We start from the raw sequence: 17,616 nt of genomic DNA, 5'->3' as shown, positions 1-17,616 counted from the left end.
TTTATATACGTCGTTTCTCACAACGTTGCAACGTTTAGAAAGTCGTTGATTTTGTTTCTGTATTTTCCGTCGTTGGGTTTCCTCGTCATGTCGATCGTCGCGAATCCGAAATCGTCACCGTTCCAGCAAGTAGAGCAGCCTTCCGAAAATTGATTGTAGTTCATGTCTCCGCCTACGTAGTCATCGTACGCGTGCTTGAGGTTGGTGTGATCTTGACGAAACAAACATATGAAATTGGCGTTGTCGCGCACTAACTGTTTTGGAATTTTGGAAAACGTTTGAGCTAGGTAAAAACAATCCATTCCTTTGTGACGACCTTGCGTGAAAAAGTTGCGAATTTCATTTTGATTTTCCAGGATGGCGTCGTCGAACACAACAACTGAATTTTCACGACAATCGTCGAGTGGTTTTATTTCCGAGGCAAACGTTGCAATGTCCAGACCATCGTACAGTTTCATCAGTTGCTGGTATTTGGATTGCTCCAAACTTTTCGAGAACACGTACAGGTGCCTGTTCTTCCAATCTAACCAATTCGGTGCGAGGAGAAAATTGTCCACGAGCAGTGTCGTTTTCCCACACCCCGAAGGACCTACGATCAGACAGCGGATGCTGTCGGGAAGCAACTCGCCGTTCTTTTTCTTTCTCGTTTGACTTTCCGGATCCGGTAGACGCTTCACCACGTTCCACGTACTCACAAGATCACTTCGTCCGCGTCGATCCAACTCTTTTCCGGAAGTCCCAGCCATTTGACCAAAAGTTTGTCACCTTTCCTACGCAATACTTTCTCGATGAGGTACGTGTCGGGGTGTTTTGTTTTAGAGAGTTCCTCTTCGTAAAATCTTCCTTTCAAAATCTCGCCGCTACTATCTTTTATTATATACGTGTGTCGGTTTCCAGGTAGAACTCGAACCACCGTAAAGAGTTCCGTGCTCCAATTTTTTGTGAACCCCTTCTCGAAGGTGCGTTTGAATTTGCTGATCCTCACCTGGTCTCCAATTTTGTATTTAGCTTTTTTTGTCGTGGGTGTGTATTTTGGACAGTAAACTGTAGAAATTAAACGCTGCTCGTCGGACTTGGCAACGTCAGCTGGCTTCATGCCTATCGTTCTGTGTACCGTTTCATTATAGGTGTCGACGAGTTCCGGCAGGATGTCGACCCATTTGTAATTTCCCCGAAGCGTGAATCGTTTCCACATGTGTGTTTTCAAGGTTCGATTGAATCTTTCCACGATGCTGGCTTTGATGTGACTGAAGGTCGAATAATGTCGAATGCCATGTTTTTGAATAAACTTTTGGAATACGGCGTTGTAAAATTCTTTACCATTGTCCGTTTGCAGAAACCGTGGTCGTCTGCCACCGCTTTTGCGAAAAATTAATTTGAATGCTTCCGTGACGCACGTTCCCGTTTTTGCCTTCAAAGGTAGAGCCCATGCGAATTTCGAAAACGTGTCTATGACGGTGAGGAGGTACTTGTTGCCCTTGTTCAATTTATGTACGTTTTTCAAATTGCCGCTACTCATCTCCACGAGGTCACTTTGCCAGAGGTCGTCGATGCCCTTGGTTACCACAGCCAAACGTTCGTAGTTGCGGCGTGCAGGTTTATGCAATTCTTCGACGATGGCTTGCCTAGACATTTTTTGTTTAGAGATTACGTTTCAAGAGAAGCACAAGCGTGATAGGATTCAAAGAAGGTGGCACTTCGCTCGTGTTTTGAATGATCAGCTTATCGCCGGCACTCACGTCGAAAACGGTGAGATCTTCGTCTTCGTGTATTTCATATATGTTGCGCGTTTCGTTCCAGCGTGCCAGAGGAATGTTTCCTGCTTTCTGGACACCACGATTCGATATCAAAGTCATGGTGGGAACGCTAGCTTTTCTACCGTGAGACCAGTACGAAAATTCGTTTATCTGAATCGTGCCATCGAGGAGAAACTTGTAGTACGGATGATAAGGATGCAACATGTACAGTTTGTTACCTTCGACGAACGTGGAGATTCTCTGTTGATTGGGTACGCTGTTGATTTCGATGGCTTGCAGAGAATGCAGTTTAGCGAATTTAGTGTCGACGCTAACGAGGTTACTGTGAACTTGTCCGAGTTTATTTTCGATGGGCAGCAAATGCTCGACTATGGTATCCGTTACGGTAGAAAACGACGGTTTGATTTTCACTTCCACGTTCAACTGCTTGTAGCTTTCGTTGAGTTCTTGCAACTTGGCACCGAAAGAAGCCAGCGTCGATTCCTGCGTTGATTCCAGCACTCCAACTTGATCTCTGATGTTGACGACGATGCTCTGAAGGTTCTCGACTTGATTCAATTTCGAGCTCTTCTCGGTAAGATCGTTCACGATGCTTCGCATCTCTGTAAGCTGCGTGTGAAGGTCGGCTACGCTCTGCGAAGTGGGCAGCGTCGACACCAGCGAACTAATTTCGTCTCGAATCTGTTCCACGTTCGCCGTTTCCGTTTCCAGTCGTTTCAGCATTCGAGATATGTTTCTTTTCAAAACGTGCAATTCTTTGGAGGTGGGGAGATTGGCCACTTTACTCTCGAGATCGCTCAATGAACTTTTGATGTCGCCCGAATCGGATAGTGCCGTCACCGCCGTTTTCAATTTTTCCAAATCTTCGCTCGAAGGCACGCTCGTCCGTAACGATTCCAAGTCACCCTGTATGTTGTCGAGTACGTGATGAAAATGAGCGAGATTCGTTTCGACGTTCAAATTTTCTAAATATTCGATCTTCTGCTGAACCGTGCTCAACGTGTCTTGAATGCTCGTCAACGCTCTCGCTTCAGCGTGAATATTTTTAATTTCTTCGTTGATCAATTCCAAGGACGCCTGAAGCGTAGCGATGGTGGTTTGAATGTGTTCGAAATCTCGATAGGCCTCCAATTGAATTTTTATGTTCGCGACGCTTTTACCGATGACCTGCAGTTCGTCCGACGATGGTAGGTTCGTCATGGTATCTTCCAAAGTCTGCAACTTGGATTTAATTTCTTCCAACGTGCTGGTGAATTCTTCTTGTAATTTGGAAACAACGACATGCAAGCGTTCTACATCAATATCGTTCACGACGGTTTGAAGTTCAGAGAAATTCTTTTCTATTGCGGAAGTTCGTTCTTCGATTTCGAGTTTCAATTTTTCCAAATCTTCATTTTTCGATTGAAATTGCTGTAATTTGGCCAAATCATTTTGAAGCGAATCCACGCTCAACTGTATATTTTGAACGTTGTCGTAAGAAGGTACGTCGACATAATTTTTTATGAGCGTTTTCAGTTCGGAATCGATTTTCAGAATGGGGTCGAGACATTGCGTTTGGAGCGTAGCGATTTCCGACTCTAAACTTTTGTTTAAGGTTTCCTGCAAAGCGATCAAATCGGTCCTCAACTTCTTAATTCGAATGTCCAACATGAGAATCTCTTCTGCGTGGTCCACACGCTTGGTGTTGCCGAAAATATCGTTAGGCATTTTTGGTTAACGGTTATTTATAATAGGATAGACGATTCGTAATTCTACGAAGAGAGGAATAAGTTTGTCGTAATCTCCGAGGAGTTCTATGTAAAAATAATCTCCTGCAGACACATCGTACGTAATGTTAGAAAGCATCTTGTCGTGCTTGATTCGAAAAATGTTCTTGCCGGTAGAAATTTTGGTTTCGCCTGCGTTTTCCGGATTCACGGTGATTTGAAGTTTCCCGTCGATCGGAATTTCGTAGAAATGTAAATTGTTATTAAAAACATAAAACATCTTGCCCACATCGTCATTCAGTTTCGTCCAAATGCTGTTGAGGTGAATGATCAACAGACCGTTGAGTTTAGGTAACACGGAAGGTAAGACTTCATGATCTGGTATGGCTTCCATGATGATCTGTTTTTTGAAACCGAACAAGTTCATAGGCATGCTGGTTATTTAAGGATACGAGCATAGTTTTATTTTGTAATGACAGTCAGTGTTTTTTTTACTGAGTAACAAAAGGTTTTTTTTTGAGTTAGTAAAAATTGTTGTGTGTGGTGGTGAGTGCTAATTATTTGCACTGTGCGCAATTCTTATTTATTTCTAAACGACGATGTCCCCAAGGCAATGTGTGAATACCACACTCGAGGACGCACCTCTTGTCGTCGTTGGGATCCAGGGCAATTTTCCTAACTTCGTTTGTTGTAATCACATGGTTGACGCTCTGGATTCTTTGTTCTATGCTTAGTATCATCGATTGCGAGTAAAGGCAATCGATGTAATCGTGGAAGGTGAGTTTGTCCTCCACCGTATTTTTGCCCACACCTTTTGCTTTCTTCGTGACGCTACTCTCTGTTTTTATGGCATACATCTTCGAACGCAAACCCGCGAACTCGACAATAATGTCACCGTTACATTCATCTTTCACCTTACCTAGGACTTTTTTGTTGAGGGATGGAATCCCAAATCTGTTGGGTTGAGGATACGCAGAAGTATCGAAATACTCAAGCATGGAAGGATTTTTTATGTCTTCATAGAGGTTAGGTGTTTGTATGCTGTAAATGAAGCTGTCGGTGTCCGTGTACAAAAGTGATATTTTATCATTGTAGAAGGGTTTCATCACGTCATAATGAAATTCGAACATGTAAAGTTTCGACAAGTCGAGAACCGTTGCGCCAACGTAAATTGGTTTTCTGAATTTCATCAATTTTATATGTAGATTGAAAAGTGCTAAATTCTCGTTGTAAATTTTTCTCGACTTGAATCTAGGATCGGCTATCCACTTCCGACATTTATTCTTATCGGAAATTAATTTCACGTCTACGTGCTTTCTAACATTCTCCATGGTCTTTCCGTACACCGCATTGTTCATTAATTTAAAGAAGTCCTTGTCTAAATCGGAAGTGGCAGCTGTTCTATGTTGTGTGTTAGTTTCTATGTAAGGTCTTAACCACGTGGAATGTTTAAACTTTAGTATTCTTCTAACATTTACTATCTGAACACCCTTCCCAATCAAAAACCGGAGATTCTTGTAGTGGACGACGTATCTCTGTTTAGGGTCCAATGTTAACAAAAGCTTGTCTTGAACCGAGTCGGGTGGACATTTGATTTCGGGAGTCGGAGGCAAATCCGAAAACGTGTCGTGCAGGTGGTCGGAGAATTGGAGATCTACCTCTGCGAAGAAACCACACTCGCTATCGTCGAAATGAATAATATCTATCGAAGTGGGATCTAACCATTCGAATCCTCCGTAAGGAAGTTTCTGAACCATGGCATGTCCGTAGAGATTATTAACGTCAGCGTAGAAGATGTAATTCGATGCTCGATTTGAATCGTAATCTTCTTTCATGTGTACGTTATTAGCTTTCGCATGTCTCTGTACGCATTGCACCATTCCACCTCGTATCCCTCTTTCGATGAATAGCAACATGTCAACGTCCGATATCAGTTCCAGCTTGACCTTTGTCTGGAATAACATTGCCGACCACGCTAATCCCGGTAGACTGTAGAAATACGCTGGATCTAATTTATAAATATTCGTTGCCGTTTTCCTGAACGCTTGAAAAACATCCGCGAGTATCGTCACGTCCAGTTTTAAGTATGCGTCGTGGTAGTCTCCGAGTGTCGTACATTCTAATTTCTCCCACATGAGTTGCGCGTGTTGGTATTCTTCGTCCGCGATTCCTTTCTCTCTGAGTCTGCTGTAAAATTCTCTTGGAAGTGGAAGAGCGTCGTCGTTAAATTTAGAACCATCACTAACATATTCGTAAGGATAAACCCCTTTACGTCTAACGAGTTCTATGTCTACGTTGGGAAAACTAGCTCTAGTTATTTTAAATTGATCGTCGGTGAGTTTGTTCGCTAAAGCATCCAGACTTGCAGAGAGAAATCTATACGAATCCAGGAAGCGCATCTCGATTGTATTTTTCGTTCCCGGAATCGACACTTGCTTGCTGAGACTAATGTAACGTTCATCATTCTCGGCCAAGACACCTATACGTTTCGGATCGTAGCCAAGATGTCTCACCAGGTGGTGAAAATCATATCCGCTTCCGTTGTGAAAGAATATGGGGATGAATTTAGGTTTCTGGATTTTAAGATTGCACGTGTTGCAAATTCCACCTATGTAGTTTCCGCTGAAATGATCGTGGTGGAATATTTTTTTGTTCTCATCAGTGAAACTTTGATCACATACCGGACACACCTCAGTGGAATTGTAATTTTGAAGTTCATTTTCAGTTAAAGGTGCCATCGGTTTTGATGTAAGCAGTACGCTACCAATTACCTCAACCTCCTCCACCATTTTTTCCAGGAAGTGTTCGATTACATTTGGCCCGCGGTATATATATGCTTCATTTATTTTATCACGTCGCACAACAACATAGCCGAAACTATTAGGTTGATGAAGCTGGTACGGCGTTGTGGAGGAAATTTCAGGATCCGGTTCGCAGTAGGAGAGTGGTTTGAGGAACGCCTCGAAATCTGCGACGATGATTGCGGGATGTTCCAACAATGCCTTGTGCATTTTGAATTCTTCGACTTCGTTCGTTTCGGGCATCAACATTCTAGCCGGTCTGTTGTCGCCGCAATAAATTTTATGTTCGGCAAGTTTCTCCAGAGCAATTTGACGTCCGGTGTAATTTCGATAATCGAGTTGTTTTCGATCGTCGAACGTGGTTAGGCATCTCGGGCAAACTTCGATGCAATGTTCATACTTGGTTGATTGACTTCTGACCAAACGTGATAGTGAACGAATTAGCGTATAGTGATGAACATCCTCGTTGGAAATTAGAAGGAGATTTATTACACAGGCATCGTCATCGTCGATATCGCTTATCCTGACGGGGTGCACGAGATATTTATCTGACGTGAAGGAATACACATTAATAGCGATGCGTTTTCCTGTACGATTTTCGAACTTTGTTATATCCGACAATGTCACCGGGTATTCAATGTCAGACATTACACTTTGAAAGTCGGTCTCGTATTGTTTGTAATGTCCAACCCACTGTGGATTATTTTTGCAATGAACAGGATGCAGTGCAGCCAACACACACCAGAGAAAACACTTGTTATCGCTGTTCTGTATATTTAACACAGCCCTCTTGTGTTGAATGTTCGGTGGAAGAGGAACGTAGCTGGAAGCTCGAAGAGGCGAGAATCGGTTCACGTAAACAGTTAACGTGTGAGGACTTCCACATAGAGACCATCCCGACCCTTTAGCCTCGAAATCATCATGTTTCTTAACCAGCTCGTTGGAAACTTTATAATAGAAGTTGTCCAAATGTTCGACGTCCGCCAAATAAAGAGTCTGGTTTTTTGTACGATGATAAAAAATACTTGTTGTACCATCGACTTTTTCGTATTCGGAAAATAGATCAACGTATACTTTTATGGAATTATTTTCCAATTTATTTTTTAGAATATTTATCACGGATATTTTCGTTTCACGCAAGAAACTAAGAATATCACGACCTGCTTCCGAAGTAAAAGAGAAATCCTGAATATGACGGTTGAATGCAGATCTAATTGGTTTTCGTTCATCCGATAATTTAACTTGCTTGGAAGTGGAAGCTTCCGTTTCTGGATCATCGATTTTTCTTTTCAATGTTCCTTGTTCGGTCGATGGTTTGCAAATTTTGAGATGTTTACTTAAATTTGTAATGCTGATCATCTTTCCGCATCGAGCACATGGCTTAGAAGGTAACGAACGATTAATTCTCGAACCTGTTTCGCTACATCTTGCCCTGTGTACCGATAAATTGTTCCTTGAGATTAGCTTCCCACAAGTAACACATTCAGTTTTATCATTTTTACGATTGAAACTCGTGGTGGATGCCATTGTTTTCTCCAAAATCACAGAAATCAAAAAGTCTAGTATATAGCGACACAATTTTCAGGTATGTTATTTTATATAGAATTTCTTGGAGTGATTACAAAACTCAAAAATTCAATCTACTGTAAATAGAATTTCAGGTATGTTATTTATATAGAATTTCTTGTGTGCGAATACAAAAACTCAAGAATTCAATCTACTGTAAATACAATTTTCAGGTATGTTATTTTATATAGAATTTCTTGGGGTAATTACAAAACTCAAAAAATAAATCTACTGTGAATATAATTTTCAGGTATGTTATTTTATATAGAATTTTCTCGGGGCGTTCAATATTGTCAACAGTATTATATTAGAGCACGTCGCTTGTCGCCTAAACACTACAGCTCACAGGTCGGGAAAATCTGACATGAAAGCAGATAATACGTTTATGCCTTATTTATATATAATTTTCTCGGGGCGTTCAATATTGTCAACGGTATCATATTAGAGCACGTCGCTTGTCGCCTAAACACTACAGCTCACAGGTCGGGAAAATCTGACATGAAAGCAGATAATACGTTTATGCCTTATTTATATATAATTTTTTCGGGGCGTTCAATATTGTCAACGGTATCATATTAGAGCGCGGCGCTTGTCGCCTAAACACTATAGCTCACAGGTCGGTAAAATCTGACATGAAAGTAGATAATACGTTTATGCCTTATTTATATATAATTTTCACGGGGGGCGTTCAATATTGTCAACGGTATAATATTTGAGCGAGCCGCTTGTCGCCTAAACACTACAGCTCACAGGTCGGTAAAATCTGACATGAAAGCAGATAATACGTTTATGCCTTATTTATATATAATTTTCTCGGGGGCGTTCAATATTGTCAACGGTATAATATTTGAGTGCGTTGCTTGTCGCCTAAACACTACAGCTCACAGGTCGGTAAAATCTGACATGAAAGTAGATAATGCGCTTATGCCTTATTTATATATAATTTTCACGGGGGCGTTCAATATTGTCAACGGTATAATATTTGAGCGAGCCGCTTGTCGCCTAAACACTACAGCTCACAGGTCGGTAAAATCTGACATGAAAGCAGATAATACGCTTATGCCTTATTTATATATAATTTTCACGGGGCGTTCAATATTGTCAACGGTATAATATTAGAGCACGTGGCTTGTCGCCTAAACACTACAGCTCACAGGTCGGGAAAATCTGACATGAAAGCAGATAATGCGTTTATGCCTTATTTATATATAATTTTCACGGGGCGTTCAATATTGTCAACGGTATAATATTAGAGCGCGGCGCTTGTCGCCTAAACACTACAGCTCACAGGTCGGTAAAATCTGACATGAAAGCAGATAATACGCTTATGCCTTATTTATATATAATTTTCACGGGGCGTTCAATATTGTCAACGGTATCATATTTGAGCGAGCCGCTTGTCGCCTAAACACTACAGCTCATAGGTCGGGAAAATCTGACATGAAAGCAGATAATACGCTTATGCCTTATTTATATATAATTTTCACGGGGGCGTTCAATATTGTCAACGGTATCATATTAGAGCACGTCGCTTGTCGCCTAAACACTACAGCTCACAGGTCGGTAAAATCTGACATGAAAGCAGATAATGCGCTTATGCCTTATTTATATATAATTTTCTCGGGGGCGTTCAATATTGTTAAGAGCGTTAGTTTTTGTAGAGCTCTCTTTTTCCATCTTTCCTCTATACAGTGAAGACACAATTAGCTAACCTAGCATACAACATACCTTCCTAATTAATATGGATATTGTCACACACTCCTCTTATTTTATACTGTTGTAAATAGAAAAGATTATGTACGGTAAATGTTTTGTACATTATAGGAAAAAAATGCAAAATATCCTCCAATTTTAATTCGAATCGAGTCGAATTTTTACATATTTCCACGCCGCCACATATTGTCCTATTTGCTTCTTTTACTTGCCTTGCTTAATTAACTCTCGCTAATTAGCATTTTTTGGAAGAAGTCAACTAGAACAACATATGGCGGTATGAGAAATATGCAAATCAAAGAACATTTTAGCAATATATGGGCCCTAGCAATTAGCTTTCTCGACTAAGAGTACTCTTTCAAACGTCTTCTGCTGATCGTATTACTAAACGAGGACGTTTAAAATTTTTGGGTGTTGAAAAAGTTTGACCCTACTTTTTTATTTCTATTGTTTGCTAATAGATGGCGCTAATAGTACCCCCTCCCCTGCCCTCTCCCCTCTTCTCCTCTGCTGTATGGCAAATAGCACAAACATAGAAATCAAGATTTTGGAGAGCAAAACATAAAATTTGCATGCATCTGATGTCGAACCAGGAACTTTTATCTTTCGGGGAGTCAACATTATTTTTTACTCAGTCGTCATATAACATGAACGCACGCAAAGATTCACATGTGCTTTTATTATTTTGTGTTCGGTAAGTACAAGTATATTCTTACATAAATTATTGTTTAATTTAATAAATTGTAAAACTCGGAGCCTGCTATACTAAAACTCCTTCTGTCTATTGAAAGCGAATGTTACGTGCATGCGGAAATAGCACAGAAAAAATACCGGATGGAAGCAATTTAAAATCACTGGGGCAAGGTCAGTATTACGAGAACGTAAAAAACACGTGCTTCCATTCAACTTCGAAAAATAAGAATGAATGTGTGCTTACAGAACACATATGCTTTCTTTTCACAGTTGTAAAATCATATAAATTGTGCATGAAGTAAGTTACGAGAAGGCTCTCTCAATTAGGTACAAGTATTGTACAATTAGCTCCTTGCTTTAGGCTAGGTTAGGTTAGGGTGGGTTAGGTTAGGTTAGGTTAGGTTAGGTTAGAGTAGGTTAGGTTAGGTTAGGTTAGGTTAGGTTTGAGTAGGTTAGGTTAGGTTAGGTTAAAGTAGGTTAGGTTAGGTTAGGTTAGGTTAGGTTAGGTTAGGTTAGGTTAGAGTAGGTTAGGTTAGGTTAGGTTAGGTTAGGTTAGAGTAGGTTAGGTTAGGTTAGGTTAGGTTAGGTTTGAGTAGGTTAGGTTAGGTTAGGTTAGGTTAGGTTAGAGTAGGTTAGGTTAGAGTAGGTTAGGTTAGGTTAGGTTAGGTTAGGTTTGAGTAGGTTAGGTTAGGTTAGGTTAGGTTAGGTTAGGTTAGGTTTGAGTAGGTTAGGTTAGGTTAGGTTTGAGTAGGTTAGGTTTGAGTAGGTTAGGTTAGGTTAGGTTAGAGTAGGTTAGGTTAGGTTAGGTTAGGTTAGGTTTGAGTAGGTTAGGTTAGGTTAGGTTAGAGTAGGTTAGGTTAGGTTAGGTTAGAGTAGGTTAGGTTAGGTTAGGTTAGGTTAGGTTAGGTTAGGTTAGGTTTGAGTAGGTTAGGTTAGGTTAGGTTAGAGTAGGTTAGGTTAGGTTAGGTTAGGTTAGGTTAGGTTAGGTTAGGTTTGAGTAGGTTAGGTTAGGTTAGCCAGTGAAAGATCATATAGTAGAATTTTTGTAGAGTGGGTGTTTGCGAGTTCCACGATGCCTTGCCCGAGGATACCCTATGCAGCGTCATCCTGATTGCAGAGAAGTCCTTCGCCTACGACGTGAAGAACGAGAGGGTCACGGAGCAGTTTTAAATTCATAAAAAATTGCCACATACTAAAAATCAACATCCAACACATTTTAGGTTATATAAAATTTGTGAAAACCTTATAATACTGAAATATTAAAACAAACGGAGTCCCCCTTGTAGGTTAGTTCGGTGCGTAAATAAAAAAAATGATAGGTTAAGTTATATCACTTAGGATCGTAAGAAAAAAAGATAGGTTAAGTTGTATCACGTAACATCGTGATATACCTACCAAGTATAAATGGAAAAAATGAGTGCGGTGAAAATTTGTACTAAAACATCGCTAAACGCTATAACATCGACAAAAAATTGTCAAAATATGTCAAAAAGTGATATTCGATTGATAAAAAAAGAGGATACCTACAAAATATGATCCTCAAATAATGACGTTCAAACAGTACCTAAATAAAAAAAATGATAGGTTAAGTTATATCACTTAGGATCGTAAAAAAATTAAATAATCGTAAAAAAAGGATAGGTTAAGTTGTATCACGTAACATCATGATATACCTACCAAGTACGAGTGGGGGAAAAATGAGTATGGTGAAAATTTGTACTAAAACATCGCTAAACGCTAAAACATCGACAAAAAATTGTCAAAGTATGTCAAAAAGTGATATTCAATTGGTAAAAAAAGACCATACCTACTAAGTACTATTTTGAAACGCTCAATATGCACTACTTGTGGAACCCTGTCTAATCCAAGATTTTGTAAAAATGCTCTCGGAAAGTATGAACCCCCTCAGATTGATTTGCCTATACTTATAAAAGGCACTTCTGTGAGATTGTTGTCCATAAATTTGTTAAAAATATGCCCCTCTTGGGGCCACACTTAAAACTAGGCCACCCACACCCATACACACCCACCCACACCCATACACACCCACCTATACACACCTACACCCACCCACACCCACCCACACCCACCCACACATATTCACTTCCGGTCTACTTCCGGTTCACTTCCGGTCTACTTCCGGTTCACTTCCGGTCTACTTCCGGTTCACTTCCGGTTCACTTCCGGTCTACTTCCGGTCCACTTCCGGTCCACTTCCGGTCCACTTCCGGTCCACTTCCTGTCCACTTCCGGTCCACTTCCTGTCCACTTCCGGTCCACTTCCGGTTTGCCTACTTCCGGTCCACTTGTGGCCAAGTTGTGGCCTATTTCTGGTTTATTTATGTTGCACAGCATGATGCAACAAATTATTATCCAGCATAGAGTTTTGATTTGAACCCCAAGAAATTGTATATAAATACCAAAGCCAAAAATATTAAGTGTATACACACATACACACATACACACACACACACACACACAAAGCACAGTGCTGAACCCAACTGATCCAGCATAGAATTTTGATTTGGACCCCAGAATAGTCACAAAAATTGGCCCCAAACTTGACCCTGTGCACCAGAAACAGGCTCTCCACAAATTATGTGAACATCATGGAGCACACAATATATTTTACAATTTTGAGAATCTCAATTTAAATTCAGGAACAAGAGATTTGGATTTGATGTATCTGGAAATATTTTTGCATCTTGAATCAACCTGCAAACAATATTACATGTTAGACTGGGCTATTTCAACAGCAGTAAATATTTACCAAATGTTTCAATGTTAAAAAACAATCAGAATAATATCTTCCAGGAAATATAGATACCTGAACATGCAAACATATTTTGAAAGAAGAAATATTGCAAGATATATAAAATCAGACCACCTGTTGGATTGTTTTAGGGAAAAATTTGAAAATCTATCAGAGTATGATTTTTTTAAAGTGCAAAATGAAACAGAGGCAAGATGGGTACTTGACAGTGATGTTGGCTTTGGGTATGTGAGCATAGAATTGGGTTCTGAATATGATGATTTTGAATCCAATACATACTGGCATAGAATTGATGCATACCTGTTGCATTGTTGTTGGGGAAAATATGTTGCTTTTTTTACAAAAAGTACTTCAAGTTTAGAAAAATTTAGGTTTTACAAATTTTTCCATGATCATAGAATTTATACAAACAGCAGGTGGCCTGTTGATGACATATCATGGGACACAACAATTTCCATACTTGATGAGGCAGGAAAATTGGATGTAAATTCTGGTTTATATTTTAATGAGTTGATTATGTACCTGCTTAAAAACAATATCAATTCTGGCTTATTCAATACAAGATGGACTTAAATAATTACACAAAATATTTTTTTTGCTAACAATTTCAAGTTTCTTGAGTGGGAATATGTTGTTTTTAAGATCAGCATTGATTCTGTAGTACAGTATTGCTGTGGAACATGTTAAGTTCTTGGTTTCTGTCACACCTATTCTAATACAATTAATATCACAAGTACTATTACAAGGCACGCACCGCATAAAATCATAATTCCAAGCGATGGCATGGATTCCACGATTCCATATCAGACAAAAAAATTATACTGCAATTGGAGCTTCAGCAGTTCGGGACTGTGCAATATATTGTCTATAAATGTAGGAAAAATAATATTGTACGGGTTGCAAACAAAACTCCCAAAGCTTATGTATTTCAGGTTTCTTAAATTTGAAACAGAATCCAAACTGTCTGGAAGTTCATAAAAGTGAAGCTATTCTACAAGCGGGTCTATCTCAGCTTCTGCATGATATATTTGAGCAAGAGGTGAAGTGTTTATAATATTTGTTGGTATAGAGGTTTGTTCTGAGTACAATTATATCTTATCAATTATGAACAGCTCTGCTGCATGTTGTGATGATGAATATCTAGTCCCTAAACCTAACAGAGCTGTGCAGTGATGTTGTTATTGGGAACAGGATTCAAATTCTACACAGATTTATGGATAGGAGTGATTGCCATGAAATATATCTAGATCCCTGTGCAATAATGCTGTTATTGGGAACAGGATTCAAATCCTACACAGATACAGATTCTTGCTGAGCTTAATAGGTGATTGTCATGGAAGATCTGCTGTTATTAGGTACAAAATTCAATTACACAGACACAGATATAATATCTAGATAAATAATAATGCATACAGAACTGTAGTTTCTATAAATCTATACTCAATATCTCTATACCTGACAGCTGTGCGGTGATGCTGTTATTGGGAACAAGATTCAAATCCCACACAGAAACAGATTTTTGCTGGGCTTAGAACTATTATGGATAGGTGATTGCCATGAAATAATATCCCCATACCTGACAGAGCTGTGCAGTGACGCTGTTATTGGGAACAATTTTAACAGAGCTGTGGTTTCCATAAATCTATACTCAATATCCCTATACCTGACAGAGCTGTGCAGTGATGCTGTTATTGGAACAGGATTTAAATATACAGATTCTTGCTAAACTTAGAACTATGCCATGAACAAAACTGTGCGGTGATATAATTAATTATTGGGAACAAGCTTCAAATCCCCGCACAAATACAGATTCTTGCTGAGCTTAGAGTGAAGATACCAGTGATATAATTATTGAGAACAGGATTCAAATTTTGGAACTATTATGGATAGGTGATTACCATGAAGATACTCAATATTTTTGTTATTAGGTATAAATATTATTTCATTCAATTCTTCACCTCCATATCTATAACATCTCTGTGTAATTCCATAACAGTTCCATGATCAGCTTACAAACAAATCTCATCTAACAGTTCCATAACAGTTCCATGCTCAGCTCTGTGTCTGTGTGAGGCAAGCACAGCTCTGTTAGAGATAGGGATTAAAAATTATTTTATTCTTCACAAATCTAACAGTTCCATGCTCAGCTCTGTCTGTGTGGGGATTTGTACCTAATAACATCAAAACAACACAGCTCTGTTAGTTCAATTCTTCACATCCATATCTATAACATCTCTGTGTAATTCCATAACAGTTCCATGCTCAGCTCTGTGTCTATGTAGAGCAGATAGGGATATTAAGTATAAATTTAAAAATTATTTCATTCTTTACAAACAAATCTCATCTAACAATTCCATAACAGTTCCATGCTCAGCTTGTATCTGTGTGGGATTTGTACAGCAACATTAGAGACAGAGTAGATGGGTATAAATATTATTTTATTCAATTCTTCACCTCCATATCCATAACAGCTCTGTGTTTATAATAGATCTTCACATGTAACAATTCCCATAACAGTTTCATGCTCAGCAAGGCTCTGTGTTTGTGTAGTTTCATAACAGTTCCTGTGTCTGTGTGGGATTTGTACAGAGCACAGCTCTGAGATAGGGACTAACAGTTAGGGTATAATTAATTCTTCACATCTAACAACTATAACAATTCCTCCTATCTATTGAGTGTCTAGATGTTATTTCATTCCTATGCCAAGACAGTTTCAACTCTGTATTTGTGTGGGATTTAAAGCTTGTCCAATTCTTCACATCTCCCAATGTGTGGCATGAAATTGTGTTTTTTGCCAAAAAAATCTCAGCATGGCCCTGTGTTAGTGTGAGATTTGAGGCCTGTTCCCGGTATAGGTAGATTTGAAATAGGATCTGTGCCTCCCGGCTTGAGAAGAAAGGGACTATGCATATTGTTTTGAGGTGGGATCTGAATCTCAGCAAAAGCCCTAATCACAGCTCCGCTGTGTCAGGGATCATAATTGATAGGATATAATTGTATTCAGAACAAACCCCCCTATAAGATATGATAACTTTCAAGCTCTGCTGTTACAAACACTTCCCTGTATACATACTGGGCTATCACTATAATAATATTTGCCACATGTTCTGTGATTATAAGTAATCTTGTAATAATTATTCCTGTCGGTGATAAAAACATTGTTCAATTCTAACTAGTTCAATTCTTCACAATTCCATAACAGTTCCATGCTCAGCTAGCAGATAGGGATATTAAGTATAAATTTAAAAATTATTTCATTCTTCACAAACAAATCTCATCTAACAATTCCATAACAGTTCCATGCTCAGCTCTGTGTCTGTGTGAGGCAAGCACAGCTCTGTTAATAAATTTCATTCTTTCCAATTGTATAATTGAGCATAGCAAAAAATCTCAGCATGGCCCTGTGTCTGTGTTTGAGGCATGTTCCCGGTATAGGTAGGTACAAATCTGGCAATCACATAGGATCTGTGCCTCCCGGCTTGAGATATGCATATTGTTTTGAAACCTTACTGGGTGGGATCTGAATCTCAGCAAAAGCCCTAATAAAATATAATTTGGATGTGTTTCTGTATTTTTCAAGCTCTGCTGTTACAAACACTTCCCTGTATACATACTGGACCATCACTATAATAATATTTGCCACATGTTCTGTGATTTGTAATCTTGTAATAATTATTCCTGTCGGTGATACAAATATTGTCACAAATTTCCTGTCTTGAGGAAATATCAACAAGGCTTATTCTTCACAAACAAATCTCATCTAACAATTCCATGCTCAGCTCTGTGTCTGTGCAAGGATTTGTACCTAATAACATCAGTACAGCACAGCTGCTCTGTTAGAGACAGAGCAAATAGGTATAAATATTATTTCATTTATTTCTTCATAACAGCTCTGTGTCTGTGTGAGGCAAGCACAGCTCTGTTAGAGATAGGGATATTGAGTATTGAAACATCTAGAAATTATTTCATTCTTCACAAACAAATCTCATCTAACAATTCCATGCTCAGCTCTGTGTCTATGTGGGGATTTGTACCTAATAACATCAAAACAACACAGCTCTGTTAGAGACAGAATATTCAATTCTTCACAATTCCATAACAGTTCCATGCTCAGCTCTGTGTCTATGTAGAGCAAAACTGTTAGAGATATGGATATTAAGTATAAATTTTAAAAATTATTTTATTCTCCACAAACAAATCTCATCTAACAATTCTATTACAGTTCCATGCTCAGCTTTGTGTCTGTGTGGGATTTGTACAGCAACATAGCTTTGTTAGAGACAGAGTAGATGGGTATAAATATTATTTTTTTCAATTCTTCACCTCCATATCCATAACAGCTCTGTGAAATTTATTTTTTACATCTAAAAATTCCCATAACAGTTTCATGCTCAGCAAGGCTCTGTGTCTGTGTAGATAGGGATATTAATATTTTATTTCTTCATAACAGTTCCTGTGTCTGTGTGGGATTTGTACAGAGCATAGCTCTGAGATATGGACTAACAGTTAGGGTATCACTAATTCTTCACATCTATTGAGTGTCTAGATGTTATTTCATCCCTATGCCATGACAGTTTCAACTCTGTATTTGTATGGAATTTAAAACT

General features: G+C 39.0%; 1 protein-coding gene across 1 annotated transcript in view; it reads left to right on the top strand.

The window, feature by feature from the left end:
- The window catches only part of LOC145980901 (CLIP-associating protein 1-B-like), a gene marked incomplete at its 5' end in the record, with an annotated part of 43,830 nt that overhangs the window by 14,703 nt on the left and 11,511 nt on the right, over nucleotides 1–17,616 (top strand).

This window comes from Lepisma saccharinum, chromosome 28, assembly GCF_977018435.1.
Source record: "Lepisma saccharinum chromosome 28, izLepSacc3.1, whole genome shotgun sequence".
Classification (NCBI taxonomy): Eukaryota; Metazoa; Arthropoda; class Insecta; order Zygentoma; family Lepismatidae; genus Lepisma; species Lepisma saccharinum.
This window is presented reverse-complemented; position numbering and strand designations above follow the sequence as displayed.